The sequence below is a fragment of the Bubalus kerabau genome, chromosome 4, assembly GCF_029407905.1.
Source record: "Bubalus kerabau isolate K-KA32 ecotype Philippines breed swamp buffalo chromosome 4, PCC_UOA_SB_1v2, whole genome shotgun sequence".
NCBI classification, from domain to species: Eukaryota; Metazoa; Chordata; class Mammalia; order Artiodactyla; family Bovidae; genus Bubalus; species Bubalus kerabau.
The window spans coordinates 40,581,847-40,602,845 of record NC_073627.1 but is presented as its reverse complement, the minus strand read 5'-3'; the positions used below and the strand labels follow the sequence as shown (position 1 = coordinate 40,602,845).

At 51.1% G+C, this 20,999-nt stretch overlaps 1 protein-coding gene across 1 annotated transcript in view; it reads left to right on the top strand.

Annotated features, from left to right (window-relative positions):
* RAP1GAP2 (RAP1 GTPase activating protein 2) overlaps positions 1 to 20,999 on the top strand; it is a 144,058-nt gene that overhangs the window by 41,003 nt on the left and 82,056 nt on the right. The window lies entirely within an intron of this gene.

The following is a 20,999-nucleotide window of genomic DNA, read 5'->3' as shown; positions in this document are numbered from 1 at the left end:
TTCTGGGGAACCTGTAATTCTCCTGTTAGCACTTCATTCGCAAGTCTCTTTCATGGGAAATTGCGTCCCAGGACCCCGAGGGGCCTCATGCTCCCCACATTGAGCTCCCCCACCCTTCTGTCATCCAGTCTTCCTGGCCAGGTGGCCACATGTGCCTGGGCTGGCCCTCAGGGGGGACTTTGGCTCATCCAGTATTGCTCTCTAGGCAGCATTGCGCCTCCCTCCTTCCCTCACCCTTTGCCAGGTGATGACCAGCTCTGAAGAAGTCACCTGCCTCCTGAGGCAGCTGAGGGGACATCTAGGCCAGCCACTGCCCCCCTCCTGAGGCTCTGCTAGCCAGTGACTCACAGGAAAATAATTAGGTATCTCTCTCCTGTGAGTCCCTGTTGTACCCCCTCTTCCCTGACCCAATCTGTTGCAAAGTGATACCTTCAAAGGAAGTAGATAAAAGCCATTTTCCCACTACCATCCCACTTTGAATGCCCACCATGCACAGAGCTATCCTGGAATGACAGTCAGAGCCTGCATCCCGGTGGAATTAGGAATTCAGGAGTGGTTGGGGTGCAGGGCCCACCTAGGACAGCTCTCCTCTCCTCCTGGTGGGGGTATCCAGGGGCACTGAAATCCAGACCATCTTCATCTGCCTAGTCACAGTGCTGGCATCTGAACCAGGTGTCAGGGTGGCATGTTTGCACAGGGCAATACTGAAACGGGTCACCATTCTCAGTTTCAACCCCTTGCTCTGCAGAACTGGGTGTGGGATGCTCATCTCTGTGCTCACATACTGGTCTGTGCTTAGTCAGTCATGTCTGACTCCTTGAGACCCCATGGACTGTAGCCCGCCTGCCAGGCTCCTCTGTCCATGGGGATTCTCCAGGCAAGGATACTGGAGTGGGTTCCCATGTCCTCCTCCAGGGGATCTTCCCAACCCAGGGATCAAACCCGCATCTCTTACATCTCCTGCATTGGCAGGCGGTTCCTGGATCCCATACATCACAACTAAGACTTGGAGTGGCCAAATAAATAAATAAATATTTTAAATAAAGAAAAAAACAATTGGGGCTTTATCCTAACTAGAGGCACTGAAGTCATTGAAGATTTTAGTCCGAGGAGTAAGATGGCTTTTGAAGAGTCACCCTGGCTTGTATGGGAGGGGGCAGAGTGGAAGTGGGGTGGGCTGGGAGGCCACTGCAGGAGTCCAGTGGGGAGAGGATGGTGGCCTGACTGTGAGGGGCCCGTGAGGTTGTTTGGAAGTGGTCAGATCTCACATTTCCTATGTGGTGAGATGTGAGAATTTGGGGGTGAGGTAGGGGCAAGGAAGGCCCCAGGTTTGGAGCAACTGCATAAATGTTACAGCCATTCTCTGAGAGGGAGTGCCCCGGGAGAGAGAATGAGGGCTTAAGTTCCACGTGCTGAGTTGGACAAGCCTGAGACATCAATGAGGGTGTCAGTGAGCAGCTGGGTATTTGCGGGCCAGGCTCAGAAGAAGGGTGTGACTGGAGGTAAAAACGCGGAGTTATTTTTGCTGACAGGGGAATTGAAGCTGGGGGTGGACGGGTGGGTGAACTCTCCAGGGAGAGAACGGAGCCAGCCGATGAGAGATTCCTGGGGTGGCCTCCCCAAGTTGAAGGCTGGTGCGGAGGAGGCTGGAGACATGGTGGGAGGGACAGGCAGATCTGGGTTAGTGGTCTGGCGGCTACTCAAAACTACAGTGCTCACTTATGTCACGTCTTCTCAGCACAGGGGGGCGGCCATTTGGGGACTGCCTTTACCAAGCCATGTTGCCGGCACAACGCATCCCAGCATTGAGTTCAGGGCAGCAGTTGCATCCCGTTCTGTGGGTCCCTGATTCTGGTGGATGGTTTTTTTAAAAAAATAATTTTATTTGTTTTTACTTTGTGCTGCACTGGGTGTTTGTTGCTTTTTGTGGACTTTCTCTAGTTGCAGCGAGTGGGGCTGCTCTTTGTGAGCAGGCTTCTCGTTGCCGTGGCTTCTCTTGTTGCGGAGCACGGGCTTCAGGAGTTGCAGCTCCCTGGCTCAGTAGCTGCGGCTTGAGGCTCTAGAGCACGGCTCAGTAGTTGTGGCTCACAGGCTTAGTTGCTCTGCGGCCTGTGGGATCTTCCTGCCCCGGCATCGAACCTGTGTCTCCTGCATTGGCAGGCGGATTCTTATCCACTGCACCACCAGGAAAGTCCATCTGGTAGATGTTTATGATGTGTTGATGATACTGGGATCCTGGTTGGAGGAGCAGGCACTTATCTTCCACGCCTCTGGTTTTGCTTGAGTCTCCTTTACCATCAGGCAGTTTTCTAAATTGAGCCCGGATATATGTGTTCTTTGATATATGGACTGAAGCCCCCTCCCTCCCCATCAGTTCCATATGGAGTCACCTGTGAGGACCTGGGCTCCCACCTGCGATGTCCTCTCCAGGGTGGGATTGAGCCCAGACATTGAGGTCTGGGATACCACGGGGTGGAGGCTGGACTCTCTCCAGGGGGTCACTGGCTCTGGAGTTCCATCAGCCCCCCGCCCTGCCAGCATCTGGACAGGGGAGGAGGGTCTGACTTGGTTCCCTGGCACTGCAGGCTTGAGGCAGGGGTGGCAGGGAAACTCCTTTGGTGTTGATTAGCTTGGGAGTCACAAAATCTCAGGGGTGGTGATCCATTTCCTTTCCAGGTAAGTTGGAGGTGGGAAATGACTTCCCCAAGGTCCCACTGAAGATAGCTGTCTTCCTTCTATGGCCATAGAGTCAGTTCAGTTCTAAGACACAAACCATTTTTGATACAATGCTCTCATCCCACCCCACACACCAGGGACAACCCTCCTCTAGTTGCTCCCCCGACTGGAAAGGGCCTGATGGAGCAGAAGCTGGCCTCCAGCCTGAGAAGCACCCTGCAGATCCCTTCCCACAACTGGCATGCCTGCTCCGAGGGGTCCTCTCTGCCCCTCCCCTACCTCTTTGTGTTGTGGTTTTCAAGGTTGTTTTTTTTTTTCCCTTGCTAATATGAAACTGAGAAAAAGCCACCAAAGAAATGCTGAGCAGATGGGCAGAATGTGAGCCCAGTTCCCAGCCAGAATTCAAACTGTGGATGGTGTAGGGTGGGCTGGGAGAAGGGCTGGGGGCTGTCTTCCTGGGAATGCAGTGCATCGTTTCCAGGCTCACGTTTTTCATGATCCAGTTTTCATGCCCAAATGGATCACCCAGCACTCAGGAGAGCCCTGTGTGTCTCCTGCGCTGTGCCAGACCCCGTGGGGTCAAACCAAGGCCACCGTCCTTGTCCCTCAAAGAACCTGCTGTCTTCGGGAGGCCTTAACTGAGCAGAAGAAGCCATATGGCTCAGCATGTGGCATGCTGCAGAGTCCAGTGGCTTCTCTGTGGGGGGGAGGAGTGAGGACGGCTTCGCAGGGAGGCCGCTGGGGGAGTTGGAAGGGACCCTAATGTCTAGCACGGGGGTTGGTCGACCCCCCGCCCCAGGAATGACCGTAGAACAACCTTTTGGGCTTGAAGAGGGTGGGGTTGACCCTCCTGATTATTTTCTAGCTCGCAGTAAGTGCACGGGCGTTCTGTTGAGGGTGGTGATGCTGGGGCCTTGGTATGACCTTGATCCGAATTGTCGCGCTCGTCTCTGGAGCCCCACCAGGCCTAGTGTGGGAGGTGACCCTCGCTCAGCCTCCTCCGTCCCTCTTTTTGCTAGTCTGAGGGCAGCCTCCTCCACCCCAAACCTTCCCCTTTCCCGAAGACAACAAGGAGGCCTGAGTGCCCGCTGTGAGGGGAGCAGAAAGTCGTGCTCCTGCTTTGTCCCCTGGCTCTTTGCTTTGCATCCCTCAAAACCCCAGCGGTGTGTCAGGCAGGTGTGAAGTCCCCAGAGGTGGGGAAGAAAGTGGACGTCAGAGGAGCCTTCTGTGCACTTCCTGCGTTTCCTGTGGGCAGGGCCATGCTGGGTCTCTGCCTCCTGCTCTTACCAACTGCCCACTAGCCACCCTCTCTCCTGGGCGGTGGAGGTGTGGGTGCTGGGGTTTCTTTTCCAGCTTGGAGCCCAGCCCCAGGCCCGATGCCAGCTCTTTCTTTGCCCCTGGTTCCTGCCCCTTGTCTTCTGTTCTCACTCTGAAAAGAGACCACACCTCTCTGTCAGGATTGAGTGAGGGGTGTCAGTTCCCATCAGATCCGCCACGTTTGTGTGGGCGAGGTGAGGGGGCCTTTGTGGGAAGGGTTGGGACCCTTCTGGGGTGGGGCAGGAAGGGCTCAAGAACAGCGGCAAGGGGATTTGGTTCCCCCTCCTTAAGAAAGCCCTGGGTGGGGTGGGGGGCATGACAGTCGGGACCCGCATTCCCCACCCCAGCTGCGACCGCCTCCCAGGAGTTCAGCTGGCTTTCTCGCTGGCGCTCCTGGGAGGGCTGTCCCTCCTGGGAGGGCTGTCCCTGGTCTCCACACGGACCCTGTTTATCTTGCTGGTCCAGATGCCATCCTCTCAGGAACCACTTCCCAGGAGGCCTCTGATTTCATGCAGTGGGCAGGGGAGCCTGAGGGCAGTGCAGATGTGACGGGGGGCTTCCTGGCTCTGCACCTGTCGGGGTGCACCTTGGAGGCTTAGCGAGCCGGGGGATGTGTGTGTGCGCACCACCTGCATGAACCCACCATCACGTGTGCACGTGTGTGTATTAGACCTGATTTTGTTCATTGTTTTAAGGCCAGCTAGCCTACATTTCTTTTTTTTCCTTCTCAAAGACATTCTGTTTTAAAAATTTTTCTTTATTTTTAAAATTTTTATTGGAGTATAGTTGTCTTTTTCTCTTTTTAGTTTTTTAAAAATTTATTTATTTTAATTAGAGGATAATTGCTTTATAATATTGAGTTGGTTTCTGTCATACATCGACATGAATCAGCCATGGGTATACATATGTCCCCTCCCTCTTGATGGAGTATAATGCTTTACAATATTGTGTTATTTTCTCCTGTACAGGAAAGTGAACCAGTTACACATATACACGTATCCCATCTCTTCTGGGTTTCCTTCTTGCAAATGACTTTAGGTGTAACCAGATTTAAAAAAAATTTACATACATTGAAATGCATGAATCTTAACTGTGCACTGTTATTACTGAGTACACCCTTAGGACCCATACTCTGATTCAGATGTAGGCTCTTTCTAGTCCCCCAGAATATTCTATCGTGTCCCTTCTTTAGTCAATCCCAACCACCCGCCCTTGGGAAGCAACCAGTGTTCTGGGACTTTTTTTTTTCCCCAATGTAAATTAGTTTTCACCTGCTCTAGAACTGAATTTAAAAGAGATCACATGTAGCCTGCACGTGCTTGTGTCCAGCTCAGCCTAGTATCTGTGAGATCCGCCCACGCTGTAGACCATATCCGCAGTTTGTTCCTTTTAGCCCCACTGTATGAATATAGCACACTTGGTCTATTCTGTTGAGGGACCTTTGGGTTGTTTCCAGCTTTGAGCTGCAATGAATAGCCAGATGCTTTGACTCTTCTGGTATACGTTTTGTTCTGGACACATGTTTTCATTTCTCTTAGGTAAATATCTAGTGGGAAACGGCCGGGTCAAAGGGGAGGTGAATGTTTAACTTTATAGGAAGTCACCAAACTTTTGGCCAGGTGGTTGTACCATTTTATGTCCCCACCAGCAGCGTTATGAGAGCTCTGACTGCTTCACATCCTTGTCAACATTTGCCATTGTCAGTCTGTTTAATTTTAGCCACTCGGGTGGGTGTGTAGGGAGAGGGTATTTCATTGTGGCTTTAATTTGCATTTGTCCGATGACTAATGACATTGAACACTTTCTCACATGCTTGTGGACCATTCTTAATGGTTCCTCTCTCCCTCCTACCCCTTTAAAATGGGGTTGTTTGTCTTCCTGTAGGCATTCTTTACATATTCTAGATACAAGCTGACTCCTGTCTTAATAGCATCATTGATGAACAGAAGTTTTAAAATTTTGATGATGTTCAAAATTGATGTTCATCAAAATTGATGATGATGTTCAAAATGATGTGGGTTATTTCTTGTTTTGTGTCTATAGCTTTCTGCATCCTAAGAATTCTTTGCTTACTCTGTATCACAAAGATTTTCTTCCATTTTTTCTTCTGGAAGCTTTCTGGTTGGAGCTGTGGATCTAAGATCCATCTCAACTTAACCGTGTGCCATGCTCCAGGGGCCCCCAACCTCTGGGATCTAATGGCTGATGATGTGAGGTGGAGCTGATGCAATCATAACAGAGATTAAAGTGCACAAGAAATGTGATGTGGTGGAATCATCCCGAGACCATCTCCCACCCCCGAGTCTGTGGAAAAAATTGCCCTCCGTGAAACCAGCCTCTGGTGCCAAAAAGGTTGGGGACCACTGAATAGGCATCGTTGGGCAGCAAGCCCTGTACTTGCCCAGCCTTGAGATTGAAGAAGGAACCAGGAGTCAGTGAGAGAGACCTCCGTGGCTTAATGGACAGAGGATCTCATGTCTGAGACAAGGCCCTGGATTGACACTCCACTGTGTGTGGCAGATGGAGGGCAGGACAGGCAGCAGGTCTTGCTCCGGGAGGGGAGAGGGAGGTTAAGTTGTAGGTGGAATTGACATCGGGTTGACTCATCGGTTACCAGGGAAACCAGCAGAGGAACACGTCCTTCACTGCCTCTTTGCCCCTTTGCTAAGGTATCATGGTGAGCATGTTCTGATCTGAAGATTAGAACAATCACTAGCTGGGTCAGGGGGCAAGTATGTAGGCTTCACTGTGCTCTATGACTAAGAGGGAAAGTCTGTCGGGTGTGGAGGGTGTAGGTGAGGCAGGGACTGGTCAAGCAGGGGGATGTACAGGGAGCAGAAGAATAGCCATCATACTGGTGTCGAGGTCCATTTATTCTCGTATGGATATCCAGTCATTGAAAAGACTTTGCGTTGCTTTGAGACCTTAGTCCAAAATCCGCTGACTGTATCCAGGCACCCGTGCCTGTGTGTGGTTTCTCTGTAAGCCCTGGTGTTTCTCTGGATCAGGGATGGTAAATGAATGACCCTTGTGCCATCACTCCAGCCTTCTGCCCTGATGGCAGACGTCAGTAATGATCACAGCATCCTTGCTCATGAATTTAGACGTGGTCTCAGGATCCTCTCCAGCAAAGCCCTGCAGGCAGCCACCACCAGTCTTTGGGAGCTGACATTTGAGATGAATTGTTCCTGGCATCACTGATTGAACTTGGCGGAAGAGGTTAAGTTGTTTGCTCAAGGTCCCACAGCTGGTGAGAACAGAGCCAGGATTTGGACTCAGGTCTGTCTGTGTGGCTCGGAAGCCTGTGCTGTCTTCACCACGCTCCAGACTGTGAGTCGTGTGAGCTTGTTACTTAATCTCCCTGTCCTCCAGTTTCTTCCCCTGTAGAGTGGGGACAGTGACCACCTAGAGGAGCAGGTATGAAGAGTAACGAGGTACGTCATGAAGCAACTAGCGGAGTGCTTACCACATAACGGGGGCTCAGTAAATGGCTGTGATAACGATGATGGTGATAACAATGGTGATGATGGTTATATGGTTCTTGCCCTGAGACACATAAAGAGGACTTTTCTCTCCGGAACTGGGAACCACCAGCTCCTGAGAGTCCCTTGCCTGCTCCCATGGAGACTTCTAAGCTGGAGGCCTTGGGACGGGGAAAGCCCTGCTTCCTAGAAATTGCTAATGGAGTTCAAACTTCAGGTCTTGGCCTAGGCATCTGGGCCGCTTGGACCTTATTTCTTTCTCTCCTTTGTTTCAGGGAAATAGGCCATCTGGGTTTCTAGAACGATCTCTTTGGGAGTCCTTTCCCCCTCTCCTTTGATTCTCTAGTCCATCTCCCTTTCCTTCTGATGGACCATATGGTCTCCTCCATTGGGGAGGCTCATCCAGTTCCTGTGACCTGGACCCGTATCCCTTTGAGGCTCTTCCTCAAAAAGATGACGCAGTATGGAGTAGCAGTTAAGGACATAGTTTCTGGAGCCCACCTGCCTTTAAGGCTTTGCCATTTCCTAGCCGTCTCGGCCTCATTTCCCTCATTTGTAGAGGAGGAATACGAGAGTACCTGCCACGTGTGTTTGTAATGGGGATTAACTGAGATGATGTGCTACAGAAATGTTAGTCATTATTCCTCCAGAGAACAATGCTCGGAGATAAAGTCAGAAGGGAAGTACCCTGATTTTTCTGTTGTTAATATAATACCTCCTCAATTCTTCTTGATTTCCTGCCCTGCCTGGTACCCAGGATTGAGTGCCTCTCCATATCCAATGAACAAAAATTGAAATTGCATCGTATGTGATTGGCCCCACCTGAGCCCTGTGTATCAGACCCAAAACCCTGCCTGGTAACTGTGGATGATCCTGAGGGTATTGGAAAAAGGCCAAAACCCAAGATCCTGTCCAGCAAAGATCAGAAGGACCTGGGGGAGGGGTCTTTAGGGAAGGAGCATCCTTCTGGATCTTGTTCCCGACCCTTGAAGTCAGGCTGCCCTGGGCCAGTCAGGGTTCACAGGCCAGGTGGTCCCCAGGGTGACAGGGAGAGCCTGCAGAGCTGGAGTCCTCATGAAGGATTTGGGGATTGGACTGAGTGGAGACCTGATAATTCAAGGCCATGGAGAGTCCCAGGGTTGGCCTTGGAATGCATTTTATAATCTGTTTATTCCCATCAGAAGGTTCCTTCCTAATTCCTTTTGCCTGAAGCTATATTGAGAGGAGTCTGTATTTCTAGACAGACACTGACCTTGTGCTTTGATAGAGCCCTTGGCATGCGGGGCGTCTGCTTTTTTTTAAAAACAATTTATTTGGCTGTGCTGGATCTTCCTTGTTGCATGGTGGGCTTTCTGTAGTTGCAGTTACTCTCTAGTTGTGGTGCTCGAGCTTCTTATTCCAGTGGCATCTCTGGTTGTGGAGCACGGGCTCTAGGCACAGGGGCTTCAGCAGTTGTGGTGCATGGGCTTAATTGCTCCATGGCACGTGAAATCTTCCGGGACCAGGGATCGAACCCATGTCCCCTGCATTGGCGGGCGGATTCTTAACTGCTGGGCCACCAAGGAAGTCCAGGGCGTCTCCTTGGGGATGCTTCTCTTGTGTGACGTTGTGCAGTTCAGTCATCTTCTAGGAACGTCAGTTCCTCCATTGGTAAGACTGAGCCCACCCTGCAGGGTTGCTGTGAGGATTATAGGAGGAAGCAGGTGGGCCAGGGCTTCAGGAAACACGAGGCACCCACATACGTATTATGTTGTTATATGACTGATACTTGTGGTTGTTATCTTGGGCAGCGAGCTAAATGCTTGTGGGGTGGTTTCATTGATTATCCCACTCTTCTTCTCTTCCGGCTGCCATACACACTACTGCACTGAGACCGGCTCAGGAGTGGGGTTCTGCCAGATTCCATGCCCCACCTCTCGTCCCAACCCGCCTGTGTGCCTGGAGGGGCGTGTCATTGACTTGACACTCAGGTCTAGGGTGCCTGGCACTTTTGGGGGACAGTGCACAGTGGGTCCTGTGTTTGTTCCTAGGGGGCATCACCCCTGCACTTCTGAGCCCCTTAGGTACTCCCTGTGTGTACCCCCCTTAGTAGACCCCCTTCTCTTGGCTGAGTATGGAGATGGAGTTTCAGGCCTTAGGGTGTGTATTCGTTTCCTGGGGCTGCCGTAACAACGTCCCGCAAACTTGGTGGCTTAAGACAACAGAAATGGATTCTCCCACAGCTCTGGAGGCTAGAAGTCTGATATCAAGGTATGAGAAGCGCGGAGCTCCCTCCAAAGGCCCTAGAGAAGGAGAATCCTTGTTGGTTTCTTCCAGCTGCTGGTGGCTGCAGGCATGCCTTTGGTTTGGGGCTACATGACTCCAATCTGCCTCCGTCTTCACGGGACCTTCTCTTCTCCCTGAGTCTGTGGGTCTTTTATGAAGATTTAAGGCCCACCTGGTTCTACCTGGATCTTATCTCAAGATACTTGATTATACCTGCAAATAAGTCACATTCACAGAATCTTGGGTAGACATTATCTTTTGAGGGGGCCACCATTTAACCCACTGTAAGAGCTGTGATGGGAGCCTGGTGAGGCTCTGAAGCTCTGCCAGCAGCTGCTCGCCCTTGTGTGGTTAGAAGTCACTCAGGTGTGACCACAGGGGTGTGTTTGTGTGTATGTGTGTGTGATGGGGTGGGGCGTTGCTGGCACAGGGCTGGAAGGAACTGGCCCAGAGCAGCCACAGCTCCATGTCCTGAAGGGCAGGACGTGCTGTCCTGTTCTTGCTGTCACAGAGCTCGGTACTTAAGGAGCCCAGAGTAAGTGCTTCATCAACCCTTGGTGGTTGGTTCTTAATTCATACTCATGATGGTAGTTTAGTTCCTTGGTCATGTCTGACTCTTGCGAACCCGTGGACTGTAGCCCGCCAGGCTTCTCTGCCCCTGGAATTTCCCAGGGAAGAATACTGGAGTGGGTTGCTATTTCCTTCTCCAGGGAATCTTTTCAACCCAGGAATCGAACCTGGGTCTCCTGCATTGCTGGCAGATTCTTTACTGACTGAGCCACCAGGGAAGCAATACATACACATAATTGGTGATTTATGAATTCTCTTGGACTGATCCAGCCTTGAGAATGTGGCATTGAACAAAAAAGCCCAGTATTTTCTTGGAGAGTTTTTATTAGATTTTTTCTGCAAGTAAACAGCACACCCTGTTTTAACTAAGATGATATATGCTTTATATTAAAAATGTAAGCAATAGTAAAGTATAAAGAAAGTAAAAAAAAAAGAATTTAAAACAAAACCCTAGTAATAATCCCACCGTCCAGACATATTCATCATTACTATTTGCTAAATCTGCAGACATCTTGGCATCATGCGCACATTTAGAGGCATAAATAAATGGGATTGTGTTGTTGGTGCCCATTTATAATAAAAGGAGTCAAATTTAATTTTACTTGCATTCAACCAGTGAAGAGAAAGCCAGGCCACTCAGAAGGAGTCACTGAAGTTTAGATAAATGTTTTTACTCTAGAAGAGATAGTAACCCCTGTAAGAGTCCTCTGAAGATGAGCTAAATTGTTTTATTAAATTCTTTTATTGAAAACAGACAAATCTTTGAGGGTGGAGACATTAATTTTTAAAAAATACTTACTTGTTTCTTTCTGTCTGTGCTGGGTCTTCCTGGCTGTGAGCAGAGGGCTTTCTCTAGCTGCGGGGAGTGGGGGCTATTCTTTGCTGTGATATGCGGGCTGCTTGTGCAGAGGCTTTCCATGTTGCAGAGCATGAGCTCTAGGCTTCAGTAGTTGCAGTTCCCGGGCTCTAGAGCCCAGGTTCAATAGTTGCCCCGTGGCATGTGGGATCTTGCCAGACCAGAGATTGAACTGGTGTCCCCTGCATTGCAAGGCGGATTCTTAACCACTGGACCACTACGGGATGCCCCCATTAATTTTTTAAAATAAATTATTCCCACTTTATACATACCGTTTGGCTCCCTGCTTTGAAATGTGAGAATCAGGTGGCTTTGGAGGTGAGCTGGTGCTGTCTGTGAACAGCCTGGCTCACTCACTCCTTTTGACGGGAACTGCTGGGCCCTTAATAGCAGCCTGGGTGGAAAGGATCTGCATCTCCAGGTGTGTGGAGAGGTGGGGGGAGCCTTTCAAGAGCCCCGGCTCAGTTCCACATGGAAATCAAGCAGAACCCCTTGTGGGTGACAATTGGGTTTGCTAGCAAATGACATGGCTGAGCTGATTTGATTTGGCGGCAGGCTGGAGAGGTTATGTGTCACAGAACATTTCAGTTTTGCAGGGTCGAGACATGATGCTAGACAGTCAGAGTTCCTTCCTTCCCGTGGATCTGTCAGAAGGTTTGTGTTAGTTTCTTATAGCTGCCGAAACAGATGACCACAAGCGTAGTGGCTTAAGACAAATGGATTTCTCATCTTCGAGTTCTGGAGGTCAGAGGTCTGAAATGGGTTGCATGGGACTAAAATCGAGGTGTCCACAGGACCACATTCCTTCCGGAGACTGTAGGAGAGAATTTATTTCATTGCCTTTTCCAGCTTCTAGAAAGCCACCTGCATTCCTTGGCTCCTGCCCCATTCCTCTATCTCCAAAGGGAGCAACACTGATCGGGCTAGGCCCCTCCCACACTGCCATCTCTCCCATCCTCTCTCTTCTGTCTCTTTCTATTATAAGGACGCTTTTGATTATATTCCTGGATAATCCAGGATCCTCCTCTCACCTTGCTGCTGCTGCTGCTAAGTCGCTTCAGTCGTGTCGGACTCTGTGCGACCCCATAGACGGCAGCCCACCAGGCCCCGCCGTCCCTGGGATTCTCCAGGCAAGAACACTGGAGTGGGTTGCCATTTCCTCCTCCAATGCATGAAAGTGAAAAGTGAAAGTGAAGTCGCTCAGTCGTGTCCGACTCTTAGCGACCCCATGGACTGCAGCCTACCAGGCTCCTCCGTCCATGGGATTTTCCAGGCAAGAGTACTGGAGTGGGGGTGCCATTGCCTTCTCCCCCTCTCACCTTAGGGTCGGCCGATTACAATCTTAATCCCACCTGCACCTGAATCCCCATTGTCGCCATTAACCTCACATATTCACAGGTCATGAGGATTAAGACAAGAGCATCTTTTGTAGGTGGACATTGTTCAGCTATGACAAGCTCAGGGTTCAGTAGGAGAGGCTGGGTCCTGTTAGAGCTAGGTTCCTCATCTGTAAAGTGCGGGAGATTTTTTACCCCACTTCCTAGCAGAAATCCTTGAGGCCCAGCACACAGTAGGTCTTCCTTCTATGGGATTCTGTGGGCCTGTAACTGATCTTTGGCCTGCGTGATTTCATGCCTTTGTGAGATCATGACTGATTATATGATTTCAAATGTCCTCCCCTGACCATTGGAGAAAGGAATGGCAACCCACTCCAGTAGTGTTGCCTGGAGAATTCCATGGACAGAGGAGCCTGGCAAGCTCAGTGCAAGGGGTCGCAAAGAGTTGGACACAACTGAGCGACTAACACACACACACCCCTGACCATGTGTAGGCCATGGGGTTTGACTTCCATGGAGAAAAGAAGCCCACTTAGCACTCATATTGTCAATATAGAGCTGAGATGTGACCTGGATTTTGTTACCTTCAATCAGCAACTTGCTGATCCCCCATCCAGGCAGAAAACTAACCCCTCGTGGAGGAAAAAAAATGACACATGCGAGCTTCCAGCCCTGATTTGAGCTGTCCAGTCTTTCTTTGAAAGGAGGTGCCATTGCCTGTCTCCAGTCACAGGTGGTTATCTTCCCCCTGTCTAACCTGAATCTTTCTTGCTGTGATCTCAGCCTGCTGGCTCTCAGCTTGGCTGGTAGGGAGACAGCCAAGCGGGTCATCAGGTCGATAATGCATCGAATCCTGGTGATCTCTTTTTAACAGAGTGCATTCTAAGGTGTCACCATGTCTGTCCCAGGACCATGTTCTTGTGCTTGCTGTTAGAGTGGCCTGTCTGTTGCAGATGTGGGGTCACCTGGAGGTGAGGGTGGGGAGGGGTGAGCGGGGGGTCGCGAGAGGCCCATCACTGTGCCGAGACTGGCCGTACTTAGATAACCCTCCCCAGGTGACCTGCCTGGCACGGAAAGTCCCCCTCCTGGTCCCTCAGGTCAGATAGTGTTGCTTGGCTACGGGGCAGCCAGCGAGGTTCTGGCAGGGAGAGTAAACAGGCACACGTGTTTAAAATTCAATATCCCTGGGAGGGTAAACACCCGATCAGGGCCTTCCAACCCACCGATAATCTCTAATTCTCCTCGCTTCGTGAGAGAGAGAGAGAGAGAGAGAGAGAGAGAGAGAGAGAGAGAGAGAGAGAGTGTGTGTGTGTGTGTGTGTGTGTGTGTGTTGGGGTGGGGGTGGGGTGGCACTGCACAGAGACCCAGATGGTCTCTTCTGGGAATTGGCTATCAGCTGTTGTGAGGGACCGGCAGGGGTCAGAGAGTTACAGCCTCAGCCCCATGAGGACTGTCACCCTGGTCACCCGGGTGAGACTCCTGGGAGCCCCTGGGGGTAGCCTGGACTCCTCGTGGAATGGAACCATTGAACCGGGGATCTGGGGGCAGCTGGCCCAGACTCTGGACTGCAGAGAGATTGCTGTGGTGGGCTGGATCCCTGTGGAAGGCGTGAAGCACGTGGGCCACCCAATATTGTAGAAGAGTGGGGGTTGAAATTGACAATCTGCTGGCCAACTAGGTGTCTCGTGAGGGACTGTCTGACCAGAGGGAAGGATGCCTTTTTCCAACTGGTCCAGCCAGAGGGGCGCCCTGTTTTCATTCACACAAAGGCACTTTGTAGGTGAGCTTTGGTCTTGCTAAAGGGAAACTCATTGTGCTGGTTGAGTCCTCAAGACCTCCTGCGGGATGCTGAGCATCACATGGCCTGTTCCTAGGCACCCCACTTGCCTCCTGAGGAAGAGTGGCAGACTTATTCCCTCTGTGTGGGGTGGGAAAGTGGGCCAGCATCCTCTTAGATGCAGGTACAAAAATGCCTGCTTGTGGCATCTCCCAGCACTTAGTGGGGGAGACCCTGGGGTGGGGCCCTACTGAGGTCATTCCTGGCCGGCCTCATTAGATGGTAATGGGTGGTCTACAGCCAATGAGGCTGATTATTTTCCCTGCATGCATTTTGTGCTTTCTCCTCTTCTGTTGCTTGGGCTTCTTCCTTGCCCCCAACCCCAAAACCTTCCTCCTTCTTTCTAAATCTCCTCAATCAAAGGTGCAGCTTGGGCATCACCTCTTCCATGAAGCCTTCCCTGAAAGCCCCTAGTAGGAGTTTGTATTGCTTGCTGTCCTGCATGGGAGCACCTTACAGGTGAAAGTGCCACCTTCATTCACTTGGCAAATATTTATTGATCACCTGCCATGGATTGGGGACTGCTTTAGGGCCCAGGGACCCAGCAGTGAGTCTGGCAGGCATGATTGCTGCCCTCATAGAGCTTGCTGTCCAGTGAGGGAGATGGATGGTAGATAAGAAAGTCATCAGACAACAGCAACTTCTGATCAGTGCTCTGAAGAGAGACACAAACTTGGTGTTTGTGGGTTGGGCATCATTTTCAGGGTGCTCTTTGAGAATACAGTGTCTGTGGGAGGGAGAAATGGTTTTGCCTGGGGCTCAAGGAAGACCCGGAGAAGGCAATGGCAACCCACTCCAGTACTCTTGCCTGGAAAATCCCATGGATGGAGGAGCCTGGTAGGCTGCAGTCCATGGGGCCGCTAAGAGTCGGACACGACTGAAGCGACTTAGCAGCAGCAGCAAGGAAGACCCGTAGGAGGTAACATTTAAGCTGAGCACTGAAGACCCTGATGTTGGGATAGATTGAGGGCAAGTGGAGAAGGGAACGGCAGAGAATAAGACGGTTGGATGGCATCACTGATTTGAGCAAACTCTGCGAGATGGTGAAAGATAGGAAAGCCTGGTGTGCTGCAGTCCATGGGGTCGCAAAGAGTCGGACATGACTGAGTGGCTGAACAACAACTGAAGATGAGAAGGAATGCCCATGTGAAGAGATGGGGTTGTCTGGATGCTGGAAATAAGAAGTGCAAAGGCACTGAGACAAGGAAGAGTTGGTGCTTTGCTTTTTGTTTCCTTTTTAATCTTTTGCTGTGCCGCACAGCATGTAGGATCTTATTTCTCCAATAAGAGATCAAACCTGTATCCCCTGCATTGGCAGCATGGAATCTTAACCACTGGACCCCCAGGGAAGTCCTGGGTGCATGCTTTTTCTTTTTCTTTCTCCTTTTTCTTGAAATATAGTTGATTTACAATGTTGTGTTAGTTTCAGGTATATAACAAAGTGATTCAGTTATAAATAAATATATATGCATATTTATATAAAATGTGTATATATATGTATATATGGATACATTTTATACATATGTAACATAGATATGGGTATATAAAATGTATGCATATATATGTTCTTTTTCAGATTCTTTTCCATTAAAGGTTATTACAAGATATTGACTATAGTTCCCTGTGCTCTACAGTAGGACCTTGCTGTTCATCTGTCTGAGCTTTTGAAGAACACAAAGGAGGCCTGTGTGGCTGGAGTAGGGTGAGCAAGGGGAGGCTGCAGAGAGGCAGAGTGTGCCAGTCCTGTGGGTCTTAAGAAGGGCTTGGAACCTGATCAGTGGGGCGCTGTGATTCATCTCTGACTGCTGCGTGGCTATAAATCAGCAACAGTGGAAGGAGGGAGACCAGATCGGAGGCTGTTGCTCTAGTCCAGGCAAAAAATGAAGGAGACTTGAACCCAGGGCGGGGTGGGGGGGGGCCGGGGCGGGTGGCTGTTGGTAGTGGAGATGGAGAGATAGGAAGGGATTAGGGTTATGGTGAGAAAGTCAGGAACACGGGAGGTGCTGGTGGGTTGGACCTGGGAGTTGATGGAAGGGAGGGATCTTGATGTCTCGTCGTCCCAGGTGGGGCTTGAGCAATGGGTAGGTTTGGGTCCCATCTTAATGAGAAGGAGAAGCCCACGGAGAGACAGGCTCAGAAGAGCAGATCAGGACCTCTATATTGGACATGCTGAGTTTGAGATACCCATGAGACCGCAGATTTGCTAATTTGGAGATCCAAGGAGAGGTCAAGGTTAGAGACATTCAGGTGGGGGTAGCAGTGTGCAGCTGGAATTAAATTCCAGACAGATGGTTAAGTACCTTGGGACGGCAGGAGAGACAGAGATGAGGGGAGATCCCAGCCTGAGCCTTGAGGGTCTCCAAGAAGAAGAGGAGGAGCCTGCGAGGAGAGCTGAAGGAGACCCTGGTACCCTCAAAGGAGGAGGAAGTAGTACTGAGGATGAAAATGAGGGTAGAAGTTCTTCTGGGCTTTGGCAACATGGAGGTCAGTGGTGACCTTGACCAGAGCAGTTTCAGGGGAGTTGTGGGGCCAGGTTGATTGATGGATGGAGGCAGGAAGACAGTCATGTAAGAGGTACAGAATTCTGCAGGGCTGACCAGAGTGGCCATGTGTAGAAAGACAGTGTTTCTGTCTGCTCCAGCTGGAGCTGGGGTCTTCTGTGTGCACAGCCAGGCACACAATCCTCCTGGTAGCTAGGACCCTGTGACCACCTTGCCCCACCAAGGCACCAGGCTCTCTTCACAGCTCGGCACATGGTTTCCCAGGGCAGGACATATCCAGGCTGCGTGGTGATTCCAGGAGGGGATGGTCATGGTTGTGAGAGACCAGCCTGAGCTGTACACATTCAGCCAAAATCCTGAACGCACCTTCCTTCTGCGTCCTTTAGGCCTATCCATTAGGCCTGGGAGAGCAGGGTCATGATTTCACCTCCTGGTGGCCCTTTGGGACTGGTCACTCCCAGGGCTCCAGTTCACTCTCTCCTCTGGATAGCCGTGTGGCCAGAGGAATTCTCAATTCAGTGTCAACGGGGCTGTGTCTTGGGACCAGAGAACATCACCTGCCCTCTGTGGGGCTGAGAGGGGCCTGGAAATGTGTCTGGGGTTGTCTCGGCTGCATCCATCTGAGGAACCGGGAGTTGACTTGGTTCTCCAGTTGGACCATCCATTCTGCTCACCTGGCCCCCTTGTGGGCCCTATCATCAACAGCAGGCTGGGGGAGGGGGGACTGAGGAACAGTGACAAATCCACCAGCTGCCTGCTAAGCCATCTGGGTCAGGCTGCCAGGAGCTGGGGCCCCACACTGTGTCCACTGCCATCCTTGCTGCTTGGGTGTCCCTGGAGACCTCCTTGGGGGAGACCAGGCCTCGGTCAGGATGAGCTCCATGTTCGCAGCATCACAGGCTCCTCTGCTGTTTCGGTCCCGCCCTGCTGGCTTCAGAGAAGGTCTGGAAAGTGACATCAGCCCTCAGAGCCAGGCGCTGGCACCACTTCCAAAACATCCACTGAATGCACGGACAGATCTCTTCTGGTGGGAAAGGAGTGGACGGTGAGAAGCAGGCTGAGGTCTCTAACTTCGCGCCTCCTTCACTCAGCGTGCCTCCTTTGTTGCCGGTCTGCCTTTGAGGAGGGGACCACTGGGCAGGCAAATTGCACACGGCAACAGATAACTGTCTATAGCAGGAGGGTGTGTGCAGCTGGCTAATGGTCCTGGCCTTGGGGGCTCATAAACCTCCCAAGGACTGGGTGTGTGTGTTTGCATGAATGAGTGTTTATGGTGTGTGGGGTGAATGTGAACGTTTGGGTAGGTCTTTGTTGTACCGTTATGTTTCAGGGTGCTGTATGGGGGTGGGTGGCTGCTGGGGGACTCTGCATTGGACGGAATATCTTTTGCCTTGTGAAGGCCTGCATTTACCCCAGTGCCCCGTTTTATTCGTCCCAGCTGGCACAAGGGGCAGGGCAATCGTGTTATTTGACATATGGTTTAGGGGGAAGAGAGCTGCTTAGCGTCACAGTCCCCCGCACTGTATACATATAATTAGGCTCTTGGAGCTCAGGGACTGATTGTAAGATCACTCGGGACCGAAGCGTTTATTTAGGTGATCATTAACGAGAAGATGGGGAAGGAAGAGAACATGCAATTTGCAAACATGCCCTTCCTGCAGGTTAGTCTGAAATGAAACTCCCAGCAACCTTCCTCCTGCCGTCTCCTGCCTTCAAGAGAGGGCCAGGTCAGAGTCTTTTAGGGGCTGCCCATGGTTGAGACTAGTTTCCAGGTGGTGCTAGTGATGAAGAACCCGCCAGCCAATGCAGGAGGCAAAGAGAGGCTGATTGATCCCTGGGTTGGGGAGATCTCCTGGAGGAGGAAATGGCAACCCCCCTCCAGTATTCTTGCCTGGAGAATCCCCATGGACAATAGGAGCCTGGTGGGTTACAGTCCATAGAATTGCAGAGTCAGACATGACTGAAGCAACTTAGCACGCATGCAGCATGCACAGGGTTGAGATGGGGGTGCCTCGGATGGCATCTCCTGGGGAACATCTGGGAGCAGGATCCCCCGAAGTTGCCAGTTTCCCATGACTTCTTTCCTGATATTGCCCTTTGCTCAGCCCAGCACAAAGCATGTATTGATTTATTCGGTTCTCAGCCCTGAACATCTGATGAGAATTAGCTGTGTGCTAGGCAAGTACTGGCTCCAGCAAAATCCCAGTAACCTATTGTCCTGGGTGGAGATGAGTGCTAACAGGAAGGGCCCAGATAAGTTCGGACTCAGATAATCTCTAAACCTTGTTTTTGCCACTTATTAACAGTGCTGATGTGGGCAGGGGGTATGGGGAGCTTTGTTTCATAGTAGACGTGGGTCAGTTGGGACATTTTGTAGGCAGGAAGGTGCTGGGGAGGCAAATAGCTTGCTGCTGGCTATAGGGCACCCAGTGGTCCCTCTGGGGTGACAGATTAGCTCTGATGGAGGGGAAGGGAGAGCAGCCACCTGCATACCCCATAATGAGCATGGAAACAGAGGCACAGAGATGGAAGAGACTTGCTGAGAAGGTTGGTGTGTGGTGTATATCTTGGTATATGGCGCCTCCTACTTTAGAAATAGGTGAGGTTGCTCCCTGGCACTCACTCAGTCTTGCCTGAACCGCCCTGGGCATGAGCTGGGTAGTGAGAATAGGATGAAAGTTTATTTTGCTGATGAGCGAACCAAGGGCCGATCACAGTCACGTGACTGGCTGCTGGCGGACGCCTCCCCAGTGGTAGGTGGTTGTGTTCGTGGGTCCTTGAGATGATGCTAGACTCTGCCAGGAGGACGGGGACACTCTCGTGGATGGGTGGGGGAGCTGGAAGGGGAGCCTTGGGCAGGGGACAGCTTCTGGGATCGAGGAAGGAGAGCGGGGTTTTCTGGGGAGGCCACAGGTTCCACGTTTGCTCTGTGACGTGTTCTGTGTGAGTCGGAAACCCAGGAGCTTCTGCAGCCTCTTTTCTCTTCCAGGTACATGTCAGGGCTGGGATTGAGAGAGGAGGCTAATTGATCCCACAGTCCTTAGTGCTTGGTTCTTTTATTTTTTTAATTGAAGTATAGTTGATTTACAATGTTGCGTTAGCTTCAGGTGTACAGCAAAGTGATTCATACCTACACATATATATTAATATGTCGTTAGTCACTCAGTCGTGTGTGATTCTTTTTGACCCTATGGACTATAGTCCTCCAGGCTCCTCTGTCCATGGAATTTCCCAGGCAAGAATACTGGAGTGGGTTGCCATTCCCTTCTCCAGGGAATCTTCCCGACCCAAGGACTGAACCTGGGTCTCTTGCATTGCAGGCAGATTCTTCACCATCCGAGCCACCATATTATGTATTAATATTCTTTGGTTCTTAAAACTCATTTGATGGCGGGGAGAGATGGAGAGGTGGTGGCAGGGCTTCTGCTGCTCTTGCTGCAAGCCTCAGAGTCCTGGTATGTTGGTAGCAAGGCTGCAGTTTCCACTCCCATAGAGCCAGCAGGAAAATAGGCAGGATCTGGAGGGCAGGGAAGAAGGACAGGGTAAGTTGGAAGGATGCTGGCTATGTAGGAACCTTGCCTGGGGAACAAGGGCCACCAAGGAGTGAGGAGAGAGCCATGCTTCTGACACTCAGCCAGACACCCACCCACCCAAGCCAGTTAGGAGAGACAATGGCTGCGAAGTGCCAGCCACTGCATTTCAGGGACAAGAGGGCTGGGAGGGAAGCAGACATTTTTCTAGGAGGACAACACTGTCTTTTGGTCCTACCTTCTCAGCTTCAGTGTTGCTTTATTTCCTATTCCTCTGGACAGACATGGGCAGGGGGACCTGGGCCTCTTGCCTGGACCACAAGTATGGTCACTGGTGAGATCAAAGCCAGACTAACCCCCTCCTCACTCTCCTGCCATGAAGCCTTTGTTGAGGCTGTTGTCTCCCCCGGGGTACTTAACCCTCCAGTTCATCCTGTGGCAGACCCATCAAGGCTTATCTCGGATCATCTGATAAGGTTCATAGGCTGTTTTTTCCGGTGCCCCGACGGTGAGGCTCAGAACTGAAGCTGACCCCAGCTTTATTGGGAAGACTAGAAGTTTCAGGCCACTGGCTGGATCAGAAGCAGAAGGTCTGTGGACTGGCACCGCAAAGCCTGACTTGGAGAGC